Source organism: Mobula hypostoma, chromosome 4 (genome assembly GCF_963921235.1).
Source record: "Mobula hypostoma chromosome 4, sMobHyp1.1, whole genome shotgun sequence".
Taxonomy (NCBI): domain Eukaryota; kingdom Metazoa; phylum Chordata; class Chondrichthyes; order Myliobatiformes; family Myliobatidae; genus Mobula; species Mobula hypostoma.
The window spans coordinates 56,035,779-56,058,057 of NC_086100.1; the positions used below are offsets into that span (position 1 = coordinate 56,035,779).

The following is a 22,279-nucleotide window of genomic DNA, read 5'->3' on the forward strand; positions in this document are numbered from 1 at the left end:
TAATGATGTTCAGTCACTACTTGTTGTCAGGGGAGCTCCAATTTCTGACTCACTGGTGAAACCATCCCTGGGCACCGGGAACCAGTCACATTCCAGGTCTGGGCGAAGTCCAAAGAAATTCATGAAAAAGCAGCCCAACATATTCAAAAGCTTCACAAGTTTGGACCAACCATGAGACAGGCAAACTCCTTGAACTTCTGTCTCAATCCAGCTTGTTTTTTTTTCAAACACATCCTGTGTCCATTAACACAGTGTTCAGCATATCCACATAAATCAATTAGACATTTTAACGGTTACTCCTTGATATCTTGTAGCACACAATGTTCCTTAATTTCCCAGTGTCCAGACTTACAGAAGGGCATATCAGCTATCAACAGACATTAATAGACAGTTAGTCACTAACAGACCTACAGTATTTACTCCACAGATCCCACCTGCTGTGAGTGCAGAAGGAGTTAAGTGGTCATTGATATGACAGATGTTCATTCATTGTTTTATAAAATCTGATATGACACACAGAGGAAGACTAAAAATTGAAATTGTAGTCAAATTTCTAACATGCGTTAAAACACTAGGACAATAATGGCCTTATGAGTTACCCTAAAATTAACTGCCATCCATTAAAAGCTTCTTAGATTGTGCATTTTTTTCACCAGCATGGATACAGCAAACACAACCAAGTGAGGAAAGGAAAGGGATGAAAGACAATACATTTCTGGTCTTAGTTGTAATTTATGGAGTTGGGCAGTTAGATGGAGAATCAGCGGGAGAGGAATCTTTTTGACAGTGATTTAGCATCACTACGGTAAGTTTTAAAAGTCATGTTTCACTAGTTTGAGAAGTGATTGAGGACAAATGGAATAGAAAGAGGTACTTGAAGGTAAAGTAGTGTCAAAACAATGGGAGGCATTTGATAAGATTCTAAAGTTTCAAGTAAGCATGCTTCCACAAAGAAGGAGTGGGATGCCTAAATCTATAGTTCCCTAGATGACAAGATTTTCAGAGGATAGGCTTAAAGGAAAAAAGGCATTTTTTTCTTTTAAAGAAAACATGAATATATTAAGTTTAGGAGTAAAAGTAAGAGGTATGCAAAATTATGTGGGGTATAGAAAATGGTAAATGCTTTCCACTGAGTCTAGTCTATTATGGAAAACCAGCCTCCCCTCCATTGTTTCAGTCCATTCTTTTTTGCTGCCTTGTGAAAGCAGCCAACGTAATCAAAGAGCCCTCCCACCCCAGACATCCTTGTTTCTCCCTTCTTCCATCAGGCAGAAGATATGAAAGCTTGAGTACATACACTGCCAGGCTCAAGGACAGCTTATATCTGACTGTTATAAGACACTTGAACAGCCCCCTTTTGCAATAAGAAAACCCTTGATTTCTAAATCTCCCTCACCATGGTCCTTGTACCTAACTTGTCTACTTTCACTGAGATCTCCTTGTAACTGTAACACCATATTCTGCTTTCTGTTGTTGCTTTTCCCTTTGTACTATATCTATGTACTTGAGTTTGGAGTGATCTGTATGGATGGCATACAAAACAATGATTTTCGCTTTATATTTGCCAATGTTAAACCAATTACAGAGCTTGTATTTCACCTGACACTGGTATGGTGGACTGAATAATTCATATTGGTCTCTTTCCTGTGATTCAGTGAGAGGGAGAATGGTTGTAGGGAGGAGGTCGAACACTGGGGCCTATAGAAGGGTATCTGTCCATCCCTTGAGAACAAGGGACCTAGGAGACATTAAGTTATTGGGTCATTACATATCTTGCCACAGCCACCTAAAATCAGTTGTAATATGTTTATCGCCAGCAGGCAGAAGCCAGAATTCATGGTGACTTAAGTAACTACTGAAATTGGCCACGAGGAAATGAGATCTGGGATTGGGGTCCTCTTTTGCTGAGAGATGATTTTTGGGTTCAGTTAGGCTTGCAACAGGAGTATGAGGCTGGAGGCCCAGGTCCCTAGAAGTCCATGGTATGGGAGATAAAAGCAGCTCAAAGAATTGGGATCCTGATCATAGAAAATATACTGGACCATGCAAAGCTTAATGGAGAACTTAATGAAGTATTATCAGTTACCATTGAAAGAAGTGAACTAAGGAATAACATCAGTAAATAATTACTTATATTTGACTCAAACAATTAAATATGAACACAAGAGGATGATAGCAGATTTTTTTTCAGTACAGAGCTAGCAGTAGCAGTGAATTTTATATGCTTGTTCTATTTTTCCATTGACCCCTTGGCTGTTAGTTCCTGACTGCCAAAAGACTATTTCACAGGTATTGTATTTGTAATGGCTACCAATCAATTTGTGTCACCAAATGATGCTACATATTTAGTACTGTACAAACCCTTTCAATGATTTGCAAAAGTCTGAGTAGAAAAATTATTTATAATGCTTTCCCACTTCCAAAACATCTCTTAACCTAATCAATTCTTGTCCTGTCAATTTTTGATAACAGCAGCCTTCTACATCTGTTCAATAATTTTTTAATAACACCAATGGGTGATTTGGAATCAGTATTCATGCTGAGCTCATCCGCAGTGAGAAAGCTGTCATGGTAGATATGTGTTTGAATTGATAGGCTGCTGAGTACAATGCTCAGTGATCTCAGGGTTATGTCCCAAGGAAATACATATGATTAAGAATCTTTGGGAATCAGATTCGTGGAGTTCTTTTTTCTTACAATGAATTGAGCTTTATTTTGTTATTCTATGTTTATAATTAATGGCTGTGAAATATATTTACTTTAGTATTGGATTTCCTTCCTCTGACTGCTTTCTTCATGTTGCTCACATCGGATTGGTTTGAGAGGAATGTCTGGAAAGCTTCCCCAAAGACCATCAATAATTTATTACTCCACTGCTCACTAATGTTGCTTACAGCTTAGAATACATGTACTCTCTTCAGCAAATTGTTCTCAGCTTTAAACCAGATAAGAATGTGCAAAATGTGTAAGACGTTAGTGCTAATTTTTTCATTCAAAACTGATATTGGAATAGTTTTTGACTAATTTTCAAAAAGCTTAGTGGTTTCGTAGTGTTGTTGGGTAAATGCTGTCAGAAATTTTATTTTTGTCTGCAAGCTTGGGCTACAATTTTGATGGCTTCTTTACCATGAAAAATCCATCTGATGCAGTAATGGGTGAACTACAAGGAAACAACATTTTCTTGTAAACATACTGTGAATCATTCTCATCTTGATACCAAAGAAAAGGATTGCTAATGTAGGCAGACAAATCTGTCAGTATCATCACATTAAAAAGATAATTTACAGAATTTAATACAAGAAAAACACTGGGGCACTATTTCTCTAATAATTAGTAACGTTGTTCAATATATCTTCTGTCAACTGTCAAGTAACTAGATGCTTCCTTGTCACTTATTTCTGGATGCTTGAATCACATGTTTAACAATACTGACAAGCAGAAATAACTTAAATTGCTGCAATGCACGCATAGTACTGGAGGAGCTCAGCATCAGATTTCCAGCACCTGCTGAATCACTTGTGTTTAAGTTGCTGCATCTCCTATTGTCATTTTAAGATCGAATTGTTCTTAATTTGCTCAATATCATCTGGCAGTCAACACAATGAAGAGTTTGATGTAACACCTTTTGCTGGGGTGGATCTTATGATTATTACTGATGATTCTGGTCAGAACTGTTGGTATTCAGCTTCAAACTATTACATAGAAACATAGAAACATAGAAACATAGAAAATAGGTGCAGTAATTACAGTATAGGTTCAAGTAGCTTAAATTTCCGATAGAAATGGTTGTATTTTTAACATTGACAACTTGATTTATTTGTTTTAATTGTCCGCTTTTGGCCTCTCTATCCTTCATCTTACCTTTTCCTCCACATCGTCCTACACTTTCACATACGTGTGGTTTAATGTATAAATTCACAACTTCTCAAGAATTGGGAAGGAAAAATTGGTCACTTAATTACACTCCAGGGATCTGAGTCCCAACTGATTTTAATGAAGATTGTATGGCAAACATTTAATTGTCCCATTATTTTAACTTAATTGTATTCATCATTATTTTATTATGTTTAATTATATCTACTTTGGTGTTCTTATTTAACTCTTAATATTATGTAATGTTGCTTTCAATTTTTTTTGCTTCAGTTATAATGGTCTCTAGATATCTCTGAATGTTAGGTGTATATTAGAGGCAGAGATTCTTTATTACACTACTTGAGACCCAGTCACTATTCAGATAGTGTCTGCTGCTCGACTCCAGGAAGTAGTGAGATAAGACTTCTGCATCCAGACATGATGGTGGTGGCGGGGGGGAATATCGGAGTCAATTCTGGCTATACACTATATAGGAAATGTGCCAGCGTCCCTGTTTCTAATTCAGTGTGGCCAGAAGCAGCAGAGAGTTAACTTTTATCCACCACTAGAGATTGGTTAGGTTGCTTCTGTATTTTTTTGGGGTGGGGTGGGGTGCTGAACCAGCTTGATGGATTTGCATATACCCCTGCTTGGGTTTTCCCCTGGAGCTTCATTTCCCAGATCCCAAAGAAATGTTGGCTGTTAGCTTAACTAGCTAGCTTAAAGATACGGACACAGCTAGGTGGGAAGAGAATTGGGAATGTGATTGGGAAGCTCTGAGAGCAATGTGGGGGAATGGGATTGATGGATTTGTTGTGAGAGCTGGCTTTGAGTCAAAGGGCTGAAAACCTCTGATGTAAGGATTTATGAAAACATTTTGAAAATGAGGACCCACTGTCAAGCAGGACTGAAATGGTCAGTAATTTGTTACCAGACTCTTACTTCAAAAGAATGATCTAGCTGTTGACAAGTTGTTTTTTTTTTTGAAAATTGTGTTTTTTTAATCCAAGACCTGAGTGTTGTATCAGAATCCCTTCAGTCAATGTGTGAGCCCTCCATCTTGCAATATCTGACTAGTACTCTCTGCAGTTAGTTTCAAACAGAACCATTTCTTATGTTTTCAAATACTTAGAAAGGAATGAGATAAGAGATTATGCCTGTCTAAGAGCTATTGACTAGCTCCTTTTTACAAAATTATCAATAACTTTCACTCAACAAATTAAGTTACAGCTAACTAGCTGGTCTCTATCTCATTTACTTCAATTACTGACAAAAAAATAAATCTTTAAGGCCTAACTCAGTTATAAAACATTACTGCAACACACACAAAATGCTGGTGGAATGCAACAGGCCAGACAGCACCCATAGGAAGAAGCACACTGATCTTGCACTTAACAGCTCATCACTTTGTACCTCTTAGGGGTGAACAGGCAGAACATTACAGGTCTGCTGTGTGCAGAAACTGAAAGAGTTTACAGGCACTTTAAAGGTCAGCTTCAGTGAGAACTACATCACTAATATTAATAGATATTGAACACACAAGTACTTGATGGTCGCGCTTGAAATTAAAGGAGGAGCCAAACCATATGTCGACAAGTAGGAGCATCAGTATTTTACATGATAAAAGAGTCAATGAAAAAAAATTGGAAGTGAAAGCCCCAATAATCCCCTATCCAGTTTGGTGGTGGTTTACTAAGTGGATTAACTGTCCACTTAAATAAGCATACCAACATTAAACATGTAATTGTGAATACCAATGGACAACATGTCCATTCAACGATCGCTCAACTCTACCACAAGATCAATGCCAATGGTGACAACACATGGAATAGTGAAGAAAATGTTCAATTTATTTCCCATTATTAGGATTAGGAGGGGCATATTGGTTTATTGCTCTTCCCATTTATGGTCACTCCACTACATAGTTTGAAGCTGTCCTTGATTGCCAGCTCATCATTTGAGTTATCAGATTCCCACCTTCCCAGGAATTTCAAAGCACACTAGATGCCAAGCCACACGGTCATAAAGAGAATAGAACAGGGGGCTAAGCATGCAGTCCTGAACTGCAGTAAGAAGGTGGTCAGAATCAATACTGATTGTGATCTTTTAGGAAGGAAGATGAGGAACCAATTGCAGAAGGAGGTACAGAGGCCTAGGTCTTGGAGCTTAGAAATAAGTTTTGAAGGAATAATGGTTTTGAATTTTGAGCTGTAGTCAATGAGCAGTAGTCTGAAATATGTATTCTGGATGTCCAGCTGATCTTGAGCAGATTGGAGAGCTGGTGAGAAAGTGTCTGCTGTACAACTTTTGTAGCAATAGGCAAATTGAAGCCAGTCCAGGTTTTTGCCGAGGCCTGGCTGACTTGAGCCAAAGTCATTTCTTGAAACACTAGGAATTAGGGAGAGCTAGCAAATTAGATACGCAATTGGCTTGGCAATAGGAAGCAGACAGTGATGGGGAAAGATTGGTTCTTTGATTGGAGGCCTGTGAGCAGTAGTGTTCCCCAGGAGTTGGAGTAGGCCTGATGATACTTGTCATCTATATAAATGATTTGGATGAGAGCATATAAGGCATGGCTAGCAAGTATGCAATTGACACTAAAGAATGTGGTGTCATTGACAGTGAAGCTATCACCAGGATTTACAGAGAGATCTTGATCAGATAAATAGGTGGGCCAAAGAATGGAAAATTAGTTTTGTTTGGATAAGTGTGAAGTGTAGCAGTTTGGGGGAAAAATCTGGTTATGACTTTGTGCTACAACACTCTCAGACCCCACTGTTGATAGTCAGTAAATTAGGAGTACACGTATAAAGTTCCCTGAATGGCTTTGCAAGTAAAGACAACATTGGCCTGCTTCAGTCAGGACATTGAATACAGAAGTCGGGATGTTAGTTTCCGGTTATACAAAGGATTGGCGAGGCTGTATTTGGAATATTGTGTTTTTGTCATCCTACTATAGGAAAGATGCAATTAAGATGGAAAGAACACAGCTGAGATTTGAGGGTGCTGCCAGTACCCGAGGGACTGTGTTATGAAGAGATGCTGAACAATTTGGGACTTTATAAGTTGGAGGTAGGAGAATGAGGGTATACACCTCATAAAGGTGTATAAGATCATAAGGGCTGAATAGGGTCAATAAGTGCAATCTATTTCTCAGAGTTGAGGAACCAAGAGCTAGAGGTTATTGAATTTAATTGAGTTTATTTAAATCTTACATCCATTCCACAATGTGAGGGAGTAAAAATCTTTGTGTTAAGGCTTCATCACAATGTACAGGTTTGTGAATTTTTAAGCCTAATGTTATGTAGAAAGAAACTGTTGGTCCTGGTTTTCATGCGGCAGTACCGTTTGCCAGAGAGAAGCAGCTGAAACAGTTTATGGTTGGGGTGACTGATGTCCCTGGTGATCTTCCAGGCTGCTTTTATGTACCTGCTTCTGTAAATGTCCTCAATGTCCTGTAATGTCCATATCACTCTCTACAGTGCCCAGCGATCAAGATCGGTACAGTTCTCATACCAGGTGGTGATACAGCTGGTCAAGATGATCTCAATGGTGCCTCTGTAGAATGTCTTGAGGATTTGTGGTCTCAAGCCAAATTTCTTTAGTTGTCTGAGGTGGAAGAAATGCTCTTGTGCTTCACCCACCGCCCCCCCCTTCACAGTCGGTGTGTATGGTCCTGGTGAGATCCTCGGTGATGTGTATACCGAGGAACCTGAAACTACTCACACACTCAACTGGAGTCCCATTAATAGACAATAGACAATAGGTGCAGAAGTAGACCATTCGGCCCTTCGAGCCTGCACCGCCATTCTGAGATCATGGCTGAGAATATTGATCAGGGCAAGCCTGTCTCTGTTCCTCCTGTCAATCAGTTCTGTTGTTTTTTGGACATTGAGGGTGAGGTTATTATCTTGGCACCAGTGCATCAGAGTGTCAACCTCTCCTCTGTAGACTGTCTCATCACCACTAGAAATAAGACCGATCAATACAGATTTAAGGGGAGATTGGAGAGATTTAATTAGGAGCCTGAAGGAGGAAACATTGTCACCTAGAAGGTGGTGAGTGTATGAAATAAGCTGCCAGAGGAAGTGGTTGATGCAAGGTTATTAACATCTTTTAAATGGTACTTGGATAGCTTCATGGATAGGAAATGTTTCGAGAGATATGTGGGCAAATGGCACTAGCTTTGGTGGAATCCTGGTCTGCAAGGACCAGTTGGACTGAAGGGACTGTTTTCATGCTGTATGATTCTGTGTAAGTACCATCATGAGGCAAGTGGCTTAATAAATGGAGTACGTCTCTATCTATGTCAATGACCAGTCATGCAAGCTCCTTTTCCAGTTGGAAAAATGAGGCGAAATCAATTCTGAATGGCAAGGATTCACTATCAAATATCATACTAACATGCACGTTATGACTCTATGTTGTGTGTGCTTGGGTTGTTTAATATATTGCTTGTGAATCTATGACTATAATTTTAAATCTATGAAATCTATTTTGAGTATTTCTTTGGCATAACTGAGATGAGAACTGAGGTTTCACTGATGTGAACAACTCCATAGAGGTTCAAGTTAGATCCTGTGGCTAAAGCAATTTACAGTAAAGCTTTCTATTTGTCACCGAGATTTGCTTCAAAAAGTGTATCTAATTATCATCTTGTGAAAGTCTTTCATATCATAACGTTAAGGCTCATTTATCAGAATAGTTTTAAATAAAGAAAAGACATATCTAGACAACGAAGCATCTGAAAAGACTTTAAGTCAGTACTTGCAGGATTTGACATTGAAGTAATGTGGTCTGATGTTAGAGGTTTCCACTTGAGCTAACATGCAGTAAGCTTTGTAGGTGCAGTGTGGATTGAGTTAAAGGCTGCTGTGGAAGATGACAGCTGTCAGCAGAGGTTGGCTGAAGGTTGTCAGTAGGGACTGTTAAAACACATAGTTGTGCTAATACTGACACAAGTTGCTGATACTTGCAGTTTTACTGCTGTTCTCAAGTCCATCGTTAGTGGCAGATCTGAAAAGATGAGAAAATTATCCTCTCTGAATTGGTCCTAAATTGAAAAAGTACCTTTTTTTCAATTGTAAAAATGTTCAACAATGTGTTGTTGACATTAGTAATTGATCAAAGAGTGTTTAATTAGATTTGTAGCTTGGCTGATTTCTTTTTGTTTTGGTTTTAGACCTGGAATAGTCCTAATTGTTCAATAAAAAAGCATTCCACAGTTCTATCCTGTGGCCTGATTAGTCCATATAATATTGTTGTGGGCATTTCACACCAAGTGTAAAATATGGGTCATTAGTTCCCTGTCTCTTTTGTGAATCAGTCGGTGGTATTCTTATATTGCAGTCCAATGTTCCAGAAATTACGTTCCATCCCATATACCTGAGTACAGATTTCTCTGCTGATTGTATGGTGTGCTGCAGTTACAGAGGTGCTGACTGTCAGATAAGGCATCAGCCCAAGGCCCTGGCAGTTATTTTCAGGTTGATGTAAAAGATGTGATACTATTTTGAAAGAGGGTAGGAGGGTCTTGTGAATATTTAGCCCTCAATAAGCAGCAATTAAACAAATTACTTGCTCGTGATCACATTGCCCTTTATAAGAAATTGCTGTATGAATGTGGTTTGAGCGATCCTATATGATAGCAGTATCCTCACTCCTCAGTATTTCATTGGGGGCGTAAAGAGTCTGATGCATGTGGAATGAGGCTTCATTTTTTTTCATGTGTAAATGAATATCAGATTAACTATTGAGTAAACATAATGGGTAGTTAATTTGAACATTATTCAGAGTCAGATTGAAATTCAGGTTTATTTATTATACGTGCACTGAAACAAACAGTGAAATGTATCATCCAGCAGAATCTACATCCACTATGACGAAGTGTTTTGAGGGGCTGGTCATGAAGCATATCAGCTCCTGCACGAGGAGTGACTTGGACCTGTTCCAATTTGCCTACTGTCACAACAGGTCAGCAGCGCTGCCATTTCATTGGCTCTTCACTCAACTCTGGAACATCTGGACAGTGAAGATGCACATATCAGGATGCTCTTCATTGAGTACACTTCAGCTTTTGACACGATTGCCCTTTCAAAACTATTCAATAAGCTCCAAGAACTAGGCCTCAGTACTTTACTGTACAATTAGATTCTTGATTTCCTCACTTTCCGACCCCAGTCAATTTGGATTGGCAACAACATCTCCTACACGATCTCCATCAGCATAGGTACATCACAAGGCTAAGGGCTTAGCGCCCCCCCGCCCCCAACTCTACTCACCTTATACATGACTGTGAGGCTAAGTATAACTCTAATGCCATGCTTAAGTTTGCTGACAACATCACTGTTGTTCGCTGAATCAAAGTGAGGGAGATTGAACACCTGGTTGAGTGGGGTCACAAGAACAACCTCTCACTCAATGTCAGCAAGACGAAGGAGATGATTATTGACTACAGGAGGAAGAACTTGGGGTTTCAAGAGCAGGTCCTCATTCGAGTATTGGAAGTGGAGAGGGTCTGTAACTTTAAATTCCTTCGAACCAGAACTTAAATGCCATTTCAAAGAAGGCACAGCATCACCTGAACTTGGAAGTTTGTGCAGATTTGGCATGTCAGCTAAAACTTTGACCAACTTTTGTAGATGCTCAGTGGAGAGTATTCTGACTGGTTGAATCATGGCCTGGTATGGAAACCCCAGTATCCAGGAAGGGCAACCCTGTAGCAAGTAGTGGATACATCACAGAAAAGCCCTCCCCACCATTGAGCATATCTACAAAGCACTGCCATAACAGGGACTGTACTCAGAATCAGAATCAGAATCAGGTTTATTATCACCGGCATGTGATGTGAAATTTGTTAACTTAGCAGCAGCAGTTCAATGCAATGCATAATCTAGCAGAGAGAGAGAAAATAATTATACATAAAATAAAACATAGTAATAAACAAGTAAATCAATTATGTATATTGAATAGATTATTAAGAAATGTGCAAAACAGAAATACTGTATATTAAAAAAAGTGAGGTAGTGTCCAAAGCCTCAAAGTCCATTTAGGAATTGGATGGCAAAGGGGAAGAGACTGTTCCAGAATCGCTGAGTGTGTGCCTTCAGGTTTCTGTATCTCTTACCTGATGGTAACGGTGAGAAAAGGGCATGCCCTGGGTGCTGGAGGTCTTTAATAATGGACGCTGCCTTTCTGAGACACTGCTCCCTACAGATGTCCTGGGTACTTTGTAGGCTAGTGCCCAAGATGGAGCTGACTAGATTTACAACCTTCTGCAGCTTCTTTCGGTCGTATGCAGTAGCCCCCTCCCCATACCAGACAGTGATGCAGCCTGTCAGAATGCTCTCCACGGTACAACTATAGAAGTTTTTGAGTATATTTGTTGACATTCTAAATCGCTTCAAACTCCTAATAAAGTATAGCCGCTGTCTTGCCTTCTTTATGACTATATCAATATGTCGGGACCAGGTTAAACCTTCAGAGATCTTGACACCCAGGAACTTGAAGCTGCTCACTCTCTCCACTTCTGATCTCGCTATGAGGATTGGTATGAGTTCCTCCATCTTACCCTTCCTGAATTCCACAATCAGCTCTTTCATCTTACTGACGTTGAGTGCCAGGTTGTTGCTGCGGCACCATTCCACTAGTTGGCCTATCTCACTCCTGTACGCTCTCTCGTCACCACCTGAGATCCTACCAGCAATGGTTGTAATGTCAGCAAATTTGTAGATGGTATTTGAGCTACGCCTAGCCACAGTCATATGTATACAGAGAGTAGAGCAGTGGGCTAAGCACACACCCCTGAGGTGTGCCAGTGCTGATCATCAGCAAAGAGGATATGTTATCACCAATCCTCGCTGGAATTCTGAAGGATGAGAGGAGACCTTATAGAAACAGATAAGATAGAGGCAGGAAAGTTGTTTCCACTGGTAGGTGAGACTAGAACTAGGAGACATAGCCTCAAGATTCGGGGGAGTAGATTTAGGACAGAGATGAGGAGGAACTGCTTTTCTGAGAGAGTGGTGAATCTATAGAATTCTCTGCCCAATAAAGTAATGGAGGCTACCTCTATGAATATAATTAAGACAAGGTTGGATAAATTTTTGCATAGTAGGGAAAGTAAGGGTTATGGGAAAAGGTAGGTAGGTGGAGATAAGTCCATGGTCAGATCAGCCATGATCTTATTTAATGGCGGAGCAGGCTCAATGGGCCAGATGGCCTACTCCTGCTCCTTTTATGTTCTGAAAAAGGCAGCATCCATCATCACAGACCCACACCATTTGCTCTTTCTGTTGCTACCATCAAGAAGGAGGTACAGGAGCCTTAGGTCCTGTATGACCAGGTTCAGGAACAGTTATTACCCTTCAATAATTAGGCTCCTGAATCTGCATGGACATATTCACTCACCCTAACATTGAACACAACCTATGAACTTACTTTAGGACTCTACAACACATGTTCTCAGTAGGTATGTATTTATTTATTTATTCTTCCATTTTATATTAGTTTATTTTAGTTTGTCATCTTTTGCACATTGCCAGTCATTGTGTGTAGTTTTTCATTGATTCTATTGTACTTTGTTCTACTGTGAATGCCTGCAAGTTCATGAATCTCATGGTAGTATTTGGTGACATAGATGTTCTTTGATGATAAATTTACTTTGAACTTTGAAATGCATTGTTTGCGTTAACAAGCAACATACCCAAAGATATGCTGCTGGGACCACACTCGTGTCACCATGCATTCTTGCACTAACAGAGCATGCCCACCGTGCTCGGCAGAACAGCACAGAATATAACAAAACAGAACAAACCAAACAGCAAAACATGCAAACATGCACCATTTCTTGGTCCAAATTCATGCACACACAGATGTCTAACCCCAGGGCAGGCTGTGTTCAACTTCCGGCCTCCAGTGGACTTGTGGATTCTCCAGACGACTCGTAGAGATTCACAATCTCAGCTTCAGCCATCAGGCATCGACTTGTGGACCTTTGACCTTTGATCTGGACCTCTGATCAACCTTTGGGCTTAACAAACTCATTCTGAAGCAGTGATATGAAACTCTTTTCTGGAATGAGGTTGAAATCTGACTAGAATAAGTGCAATAATTACGTTGCTGTTTCTAACCAACGTTAAAGGTTTTCTAAAATAATGAAGAATAGTTGCAAAGATGCTTCAGGTAAAATATAACATTGAGAAGTGAATAATTAGTGGCTGCATTGTCTTCACAGTTGCATTCTAAAATGGTGATTTGTAAGACAGAATTCTTACAATTCTTGTAAGACGGAATGTTAAGTCTTCTCAGTCTTGCTACAGACAAGGTGTTCTAATCAGTGGCACTGTTATAAAGCAGGCATATATATATATATATATATATATATATATATATATATAAAACAGATGAGTTAAATTATCCTTTCACTTTCTGAAATCGGAACTGGATATCTGGATACAACTTCAACTCAGCTTCATGCGCAAATGGCTTACCATCAAGACCTGCTTCAAGAATAGCTGAGATCATTTGGTCTGCATGAACACTTTGGAGCTTGCCACCAATTTCAATAAAATTTCAATTGTTTCTCCTCCACAAACCTACCTCCTACCTCCTCCTTGTGAGAATCAATTGTTCTGTGGGCTAAGAACATAAATGTTCTGCTTGAAGTTGAATTCTTCCTGGTTAATGTCAATGGTATCTTGACTCTGCTCCTGCTCAACACTTGAGGCCAAGCTTAACAGAACAAGGCTTAAACAGATTCTCAGCCTTAACTCCATCGAAAGTTCTGCAGGTTGTTTGCAGACTTATTCTGAACTTATTAAACAAAATTAATCTGGATATTCTATGCTGAGTTTGGCTGTGTCTACAAAATGTCTTGAAAGCTTTTAACTACTGTGACTGATTCTGGGCTATTCTATTTGAAGTTGGGTGATATGAAGGATAAAAGGATTTCATTTGATTCCGTTCATTAGATTTGTAAACTAAATGGATCAAAACCATGATTCTATCACATCCCCTGGGAACATCTTTTTGACATTTACATTCTCAGGCTTTGGTGCACAGGTAATTGCTTCTTCTTTGCCCATTATTGATTGTAGACCATTGTCAACAAGCTTCAAACCAAAGTGCAGTATACTTCATTGTGAAAATTTGACTTCAAATTCACATTGTTTTCAACAGAGACATCTCTTTTTCCAATTATATAGAATACTGGTAAGATTATATACGGGATATAGTGCACAAGTCTGGTCTTCCCATTTGTGGTAGAGTTTAATTGTAGAGAAGGATTACATTGATTCCTGCATGTTGAGTTTATTGTATGAGAAGAAACTAGCCAGACTGGATCTCAACTACATTGCATTAAGAGTAGAGCAGATACTTTCACTAGATAAAAAGCTTAGAATTAAGATTCTTAGTCTCAAAATAAGGGTTCCAACAATTAGGAAGAAATTGCTACACTGAGGACGATGATCCTTCAATTCTCTGCCAAAGAATGTTATAGGAGCTTACTAACAAAGTTTATTCATTGCAGATATTGATAGATTTTTATATATTAAAGGAATAAGGGGTAATCTGCTCAGTGCAGGTAAGTGGTATTTACTTTAACCATCCTTCCTGATGAAAGTTGGCATATTTTCATGGGCTGCTTCAGCATTGGATAGCTGAACCCACAGTGAGTTTTCTTGAGTTATGTCCCAATGTTCGTAAAACCTTGCCAATCTAAATTTTTGGCTCTTTCTGGTGATATACACACACACACACCATTGAATCCTATGTGGGGTGATTGATAAGTTTGTGGCCTAAGATAGAAGAAGTCAGTTTTAGAAAACAATAGCACATATATTTTTCAACATAGTCCCCTCCTACATGTACACACTTAGTCCAGCGGTCATGGAGCATATGGATCCCTTCTTTGTAGAAGCGGTCCACAGCATGGGTGATTAATAAGTTTGTGGCCGAAGGCAGAAAGAGATGAGTTATTAACTTCAAACTTTCTGCATTTACACTCAAAGAGCTGAACTGCACATGCATATAACGAGAGAGTCTTGGACCTCCAGGTGGTCCACAGCAGGGGCGATTGATAAGTTCGTGGCCTAGGGTAGAAGGAGATGAGTTATATATCTCTCGCTACATGCACGTGCAGTTCAACCCTTTGAGTGAAATACAGAAAGTTTGAAGTTAATAACTCATCTCCATCTACCTTAGGCCATGAACTTATCAGTTACTTCTGCTGTGGACCACCTGGAAGTCCAAGACGCTCTCATTACATGCACGTGCAGTTCAACTCTTTGAGCGATAATGCAGAAAGTTTGAAGTAAATAACTGATCTCTTTCTACCTTAGGCCATGAACTTATCAATCACCCCTGCTGTGAACCACTTCTGGAGGTCCATGACGCCCACTTCTACAAAGAAGGGATCCGTATGCTCCACGACCGTTGGACTAAGTGTGTAAATGTAGGAAAAATAAATGTGCTAGGTTTTCTAACATTGACTCCTTCTACATTAGGCCACAAACTTATCAATCACCCCTTGTATTTCCTCTTTGGACTTCCAGACTCTAAACTCCTTGTAATTTCCTATTGATATTACTTCCATGATCTCATCTTGATATATCAGGCTGGTGAAGTGTGTCCTCCTTTTGTCAAATTGATCACTTTGTTCTAATCTGACAAGATTATGGAGAATGGTGGCAGTGGGTACAATGGTTGCAATGATAGCAACTGGTTTAATTTAATTTACTTGTGCTCCGCAGATATAGTTTTGTAACTGGATTTGCTATGGTACACTCACTGTGGATTACCATTTCTCCAAATCATTTTGGTAAATAAAATCTCCAAATTCTTGGATGCCATTCCCATTGACACGATCTTGCATGTAATTTCAACTGTCAGCTTTTACTTCCTCCATGGCTTCTGCTGAATTTGTTCATTGACAAGTCTAGGCACGTAACATATTTCATAAGGTGTTTCGGTTTAACATCTGCAATTGATGAGATGCTGCAGCCTACAATCAAATATTAAATAATTTGTAATTTAGAGAAACTTAATGTAATCATAACTCCACATGGTTTTATGAAAGGTAAATTACATTTGAGAAATTTACTAGTGTTCTCCAAGGATCTAACAAGCAGAGTTGATAAAGAAGAGCTTGTAGAGGTGGTTCACTTGGATCATCAACAGTATTTGACAAAGTGATGCACAGGGCTAGTACTTTAGTTAAGAACCCAGGACATCAGGGGCCATGGGCATGGATTGAGGATTGGTTGTTGCATAGCAACCGAAGTTAAAGTAAACAGATTATTTTCATGCTGGACAGATGTAACTAGGATCAGATTTCGGCCCTCAGTTTGCAGTTTATGTGAATGATCTGGAGGAAGGAATAGGGTGTAGATTTTCCAAGTTTGTTGATGACATGAAAATGGATGTAATTTTTGAGTCTTCAGGCTACTACTACAGACTATGTTTTCTAACAGTGACACCACCTGGCTCTCCTATCTAATATGATACATGGACACCGACCTAATCAAGCATGTGTCTGAATTCTGGGACATTAAAGTATCAGATGACCTGTTCTGAGACCAGCCTATTGATGTAATCATAACAAAATTACACCAACATTTTTCGTTGGGAGGATAAGGACGTTTGGTTTGTCACTGAACACTAACCAACTGCTACAGATGTCCTGTTGCATCATGGTCTGGTATGGCAATGTGAGAAAGCTGCAGATAGTAGTGGACACTGGATAAAGGACAACTCTTCCCCCTCATTAATAGTATTTACAGGAGGTGCTGCCTCAGGAAGGAAAGATTCCCATCATTCAGGCCATGCTATCTTAATGCAGCTACCATCAGGCATGATGTACAGTATAGAAGGTGGAATTCCCATACCACCAGATTGAAGAATTGCTACTTCCCTTCAACAAGCAAAATCTTAATCTGTACCTCAGTATAGCAATACTATGATCACTTTGCACTCCAATGGACATTTTCTGTTCTAATTGTGTTCTTCCTTGTATAATTGCTCTTCTTGTGAATGCTGCTTATCTGAAGCAATGTGCCTGTGATGATGCAGCAAGTAAGCTTTTCATTGCATCTGTACATACATGTAATTGTGCATACAACAATAGACTTTTGACCGCAGAGGCCAATGCTAATAGGAGAAAGGCAAAGGAATGGTATCAAGTTCTGCTATTTTGCAATTAGCTGAGCAATTTAGAAGTGGCATGAAAGTTGAAATTTAATATAAAAGAATGAATTATTCCTGAACTATTATGATCATTTCTGGATTTTAAAAATCACAAATTTGTTAATTCCTTGAAATTAGACTTCAGTGAGTAATAAATCTTAGGAGAATATTTAATAAATTTAAGTGTTAATATCAGAAGGAAATTTATTGTCTATTGTCTTTCTGTACAATTTTATTTGACAGATCTACAGTATATACCTGATTTGCAAAAGTATGAAGTGATAAAGCAGGAAAATACATGACCAGTGCCCTAGAGCCATTGACTCCAGTGGGACGAAATTTGGAGATCAATTGAATCATTTTTGTGCGATTGGGTAGTGTAATTACTGTCAAGTGAAAAATTCCACTTAACTTGTGATCTCGAATCCAGCAAGTGAATTCACAGAACTTCTGATGTTTGATATTGGAAAATTAATATTTTTGAGTCGTGACCCATATTAGTGACCCATTAACCTTGATATTTAGTCATCACATTTGCCGTGTAGAAATCTACAATGTTATTTGAATTTTTATGCAAGAGAGGCAATTGGCAATTGTACCTCAGGATGAATTTTTTTTTATGAAGCCTGTACTTTTAACAATATTTTCCGGCAAGCTAACCAATAAAAATTAAGTTGGAAGTGTTCCAGCAATATGCAAATAAACAAATTTTGGCTCTGAACAGTAAATTGTGGCAGTTATTATAGATAAAAACCCTTTATTTCACTGAAAGATAACAAGATTGGCTGATTTTAGTAATTTCCAATGTATTACCGCATATAACCAGGAATATGCTCCATAAATTAAAAACTAGCAATTTCATCTGTTTTGGCATTGATCATAGTTTTTGAAAATTAGATTTGAGCAATGGGATAATGTGTTCTTATGAAGCTATTGTGGATTTAATTTAAAATGCAAAACAATTAAATCATGTCTTTCCTGATCTCTACATACCTTTTTGTATCACCTTTAAATTGAATTCTGAAAAGCAGACAGTCTAGCATAAATTGAATTTCACAGTGCTTTCATCATCAAAGCACAAGGGAGGCGATAAAAAAAGTTTACTTTTTTGCTCGCTATCATATAAAAATAGCAGCTTAATAACAATTACCTTCCTCAATTTAATTGAAGCAATTTCTTTTCTATATTACAGTCTAGTATTACTTTCAGAAGATTTCAGAACGTCTACTCAGCTTTGCCTGAATGACTGTTACATAGCTTCAAAAGTCTGAAGATTGATTACATATCCAACTGATGGGTTTGCATAACGCTGTTAGCTGAAAAGATATATTGGAAATGTGAACTGATGAAGTAACACGATTTTTGAAATTGCAGTAAGTGCATATAATAAACTGGATCTCTTATTACTTCTTTTTATCAATCCAAATAATTTCTAGCTTTGTGTAAGTGCCCCATTGTGTATCAAGCATAAAGCCTTCATTTTCATCTGAAGTGTGATGATGGGTGACTGTGAATTTTACCAGTACTGATGCATTTTTGTCAACCTGAAATATTAACATTACCCCTGCCACATCATATGCTGCTTGACCCTCTGAATTCCTCCATTAGTTTATTTGTTACACCACATAAATACAGGTTGATGTTGATTGGATATGCATGTTCCTTCTAATGAATTTTGCTTTATTGTGTGAAGCAATAAGATGTGGGATCTCTTCATGATGTGATTTAAAGGTATACTCTGTGACATTAACAGGCAAGCTAAATTTCTAGTTGAAAAATAAAACAAAATATCTTTGAATTTATCATTCTCCTCATTTCCATTTAAACAAGCATTTGTTCTATGGAGCAAAACTTCTCGAAAGAGTTAATTTATTTGTCCTGCTTCATCCACTAAAATGGATCTGCAGCGGCCCCGTTGGGTTCTACCAAAGGTGCGATTGTTCATCTTTTACATCTTTTTCAGGATAGCAAGAAACTGCTGGTTATCAACAACATCAGGTGCTGCAGGTCTGTCCCACTAGCGAGATGTTCGATATTGATGGAGCTGGACTTCTGCCAGCCAGCAAAGAAGGCATCAGAGGCATTGCCTGATCCAACAGATGGTGTGGGTGATAGACTCTGAAGTCACAAGGCCCTGTTGGACATTGATAATATAGAATACTGCAAATCTGAGTCACCAGTTCATTGGTGAATCCGACTGTGGGGGAACTGTGTGGCCTTGGTTTTGGGTCTGACTAGGCCCTCACGCCTTGGGGTCACCCGTTGTGGCTGCCGAGGAAGGAGACGTCGGAGCTGGCTGGGTGCCATTGGATTCCGTACTGTGTTGGGGGTGAGCTCCTCCCATCAGTGTCGCCATCCAGTATTCACTTGGTGGAAGACAAGCTGGATTGTGTTTCATCTGCAGCTGCACTTGCATGACATCAGGAGTGCTGCGGGCTTGTTCTTGCAGAACTGTGGCTCCCGGACAACACCCATGCACCATCCATCTACAGGCCATGACACTCAGGGACCTGGGTTATATTATTACATATGTTTTTAACTGTATATTCTTTTTGCTATCATAATTATATGTGTTGTGTGTGACTTTTGGTACTGTGTTTTGTACCTTGGCCCCCGAGAAACACTGTTTTGTTTGACTGTATTCATGTGTATAGTTGAATGACAATTAAATTTGAACTTTAAATTGAACTTCAGAAATAGCTCTGTCAATTGGGGATGGTTGGGCCTGGCCTTGGGCCTCTCTGCTTGGAAACTAACCAAAGTCACTGAGAGCCCCAAGGGTAATATCTAACCCTTAATGGAGTAGTTCTTGTATCAATGCACAGTTCAATATTAGTTTTTGACTTTTAGCTCTTGGGCAATTGTGAAATAATAATTTGCATGAATGAAAGAAATTGTGTTTCTTTGCACTTACTGTGAATACCTGCAATGAAAGTGAATCTCGAGGTAGTACCTGTATAAGATGACTTATACTATATGTACTTTGATAAATAAATTTACCTTGAACTTTCAAAATTTGAAGTTAAAATGTGCATGAAATATTTCTTTAGAAATACCCAAGGTCTCCTGGCAGGAAAAGCAGAAACTCTAAGAATTAAATGCCCAATATAAGTGGGGGTAATTTCAAAATCTTGCTCAGCTGCCAGCGTTTCTTATTCCCAAGACATTAAAATCAGAGTTCCTGCAATGTAATTTTAGTGCATTTCTTTTCAATCAGTCTGTCAATGAAAAGGTAAGGGCTTCTCCAGTGAGGTAGTAGAATGTCATGAATTTTAAACATTTGCATAAAAAAGATATGGTCAGAGTAGATAAACTTATTGCTGGACAATTTCTGGACGGTGGCAGTGACTAATTGTATCTCTTCTCCATGCTGTCAATGGATATGCAAAAGCAAAGGTGAAACCATGGTTAAATGTCAGGAACGTGTTGGTTATGACCTTCTGCACACACTGCAAATGTGTTTGGACACAGGAATACAAATCAACTCCACTGCACTCATTAAAACCACTGATAGTTATTAAGCAAAAATAGTTAAAATGATATCATTCTGTGGGGACAATATTATTTCAACAAAATTTGGATTCACTCCATCAATATCATGTTAAGGTGAAACTAACCTCATCCAGAGCACAAAAGAAGTTTTACTAACCAGTTGTCTGTTTTTAATTTTTTTTCAATTGGAATTAATGGTAAAGAAAAAGGTATTGTAACATAACATCACCCATTTTGCATTGTTAAAATAGATACTGTCTTCTGAGTTCTGTCAGAGATTAGTGAGTGGATAGACTGAGTAGATCTATCTCTGTCCCTCACTGATAAAGTGTAACTTATTGGATGAAATGTGTTAATCCCTAACTCACAATCACTTAAGACACAGAAAGGACATTCAGGTTAGCATCTAGAACTCTGAGTTCTTAATTAACAGCACACAGAAATCCAGAATAAGGAGCTCAAGGGTTGAACTATCTCCCAAATTACCCACCCATGTTGCCCTATCATGCACCTCCTATTGTTCCTGTGGCAGAGCCTACCATTTCTACTTTGGCCTATTCTACCTCCTCAGAATGCTTGGAATGGAAGTGGGATCAAATCATCCTCAGTCTATAGAGCCTAATAAAACAATAAAAGGAGAAATCTATTGAGAAAATACTGAGCATTATGAGGAATGATCATTTAAAGATTGTTGTCAATTTAGTATTACAGAAGTGACAATTTTGCATCTGGTGAAAATTAAAATACTCACAAACACTGATATATACTCTGATACATTAGCAACTCTCAGCATGTTCATTTTTTACAAGAAAAACCAGAGGACTTCTGTTTGTTGGCAGTCCAAAAATTAGGTTCTAAATTACTATGGTGATGCATCATTTCTTTCTCACTTGCAAACAGGAGATAGCTCAAATTCATTTCTGCATCAACACCTTGCAGTCATAGTAAGGAGTTTCATCTTGTCAGTCTGGTCAGGATTAAGCCCAGGTTCTCAAGGTGAAGGGTCTGTGTTATAATCCACTACAATGCCCAGAGCCTGTGTTAAAAAAAATATACATTAGTTATATGAAATAATTCATGATCTAGTGTCTGCTTCTTGACATTTGAGGTTGGCATTGATATAGTGTATTTCAAGCATTGCACTCAATCACAGAGATTTTTCCATTACGGTAGTTGTTCTGTTTGTCAGATATTATCTGTGCAAATACATCAAATGACATTAAAAAATACTCAGTGGCTAAATCCAATAGTTTGAATAAACAGGCATGGGTTCACAATACACAATTAACCTATACTTACAGTGTTTAGTGGAAAACAGGCAGGTTCATTCACTGATTATAATAGTTGCATGATCAAGCACTAGATGTGCTTTTTTATTCCCCCCCTCCAACTGTCATTGGATGATGCAGCAAATAGGACAATGCCAGGAGAACACAGCATCTGTTAAAGCCAGCCAACATCTTTAGAGACCCATTGTGTGGCTAGTGCAAGTTGCCAACAACTATTTTATGATTGAAGCTGACCTGAAAACTGAGGAGTGGAACAAAATGGGGAAAAAAGTGAGGTCCATTTTAAAAAATTCTCTCTGAGGTCTTGTTGGAGGATAAATACCTCTATTCATCTCATGTGAAGGTTCAAGCTGATATTTGACAGTAGAAGTATATCTTACATACTTCTCTCCTTCTAACCCCTGTTTCTTTCAAACTAAAGGCTGCAGATGGAATAAATATGCATATTTTACATCTTTTTT

The 22,279-nt window shown here is 38.6% G+C and overlaps 1 long non-coding RNA gene across 1 annotated transcript in view; it reads left to right on the forward strand.

Annotated features, from left to right (window-relative positions):
• The window catches only part of LOC134344792 (uncharacterized), a 63,767-nt gene extending 43,790 nt beyond the window's left edge, over positions 1-19,977 (forward strand). The window contains exons 2-3 of the long non-coding RNA XR_010017522.1: positions 18,230-18,410; positions 19,001-19,977. This is a non-coding gene — a long non-coding RNA (uncharacterized LOC134344792). The remainder of the gene's footprint in view (positions 1-18,229; positions 18,411-19,000) is intronic.
• Positions 19,978-22,279: the final 2,302 nt, after the last annotated feature.